The sequence below is a fragment of the Bos indicus genome, chromosome 29 (assembly GCF_029378745.1).
Source record: "Bos indicus isolate NIAB-ARS_2022 breed Sahiwal x Tharparkar chromosome 29, NIAB-ARS_B.indTharparkar_mat_pri_1.0, whole genome shotgun sequence".
NCBI lineage: Eukaryota > Metazoa > Chordata > Mammalia > Artiodactyla > Bovidae > Bos > Bos indicus.
This window is the reverse complement of record NC_091788.1, coordinates 38,118,961-38,119,839: the sequence shown is the minus strand read 5'-3', so window position 1 is coordinate 38,119,839 and position 879 is coordinate 38,118,961.

Here is an 879-nt window from a genome sequence, read left to right as displayed (position 1 = left end):
TGGTTCAATCCTTTGTCAGAGAACTTACATCCCACATGCCACTGAGCAAGTAAGCCTGCATGCCTCAAATAGAGACTCTACGTGCTGCAACTACTGAGCTTGCCCTCCTCAAGTAGAGAGTCCCTGCGTTACAAGGAAGATCCTGCATGCCATAGCTAAGACCCAACACAGGCAAATAAATGAATAAATAAATTAAATAAATCATTTTTAAGAGAGATTTTTCTTATTCTACATGTAAAGCAATAGAAGATCACTTGATGATAGACTGTGGCAAAGTAAAGATGAATGGAATGTGAAAGTGTCTATTACTCAGGCGTGTCTGACTCTTTGTGATCCCATGGACTGTAGCCCACCAGGCTCGTCTGTCCATGGGATCTCCCAGGCAAGAATACTGCAGTGGGTTGCCATTTCCTTCTCCAGGGGATCTTCCCAACCCAGGGATCAAATCCAGGTCTCCAGAATTGCAGGCAGATTTTGTACCATCTGAGCCATCACCTAGAGCCTGAGCCATCACCTACAGCCAGACATCCTGGAATGCGAAGTCAAGTGGGCCTTAGGCAGCATCACTACGAAGAAAACTAGTGGAGGTGATGAAATTCCAGTTGAGCTATTCCAAATCCTAAAAGATGATGCTGTGAAAATGCTTCACTCAATATGCCAGCAAATCTGGAAAACTCAGCAGTGGCCACAGGACTGGAAAATGTCAGGTTTCATTCCAATCCCCAAAAACAACAATGCCAACGAATGTTCAAACTACCACACAGTTGCTCTCATCTCACACACTAGTAGAGTAATGTTCAAAATTCTCCAAGCCAGGCTTCAATAGTACATGAACTGTGAACTTACAGATGTTCAAGCTGGGTATAGAAAAGGCAGAGG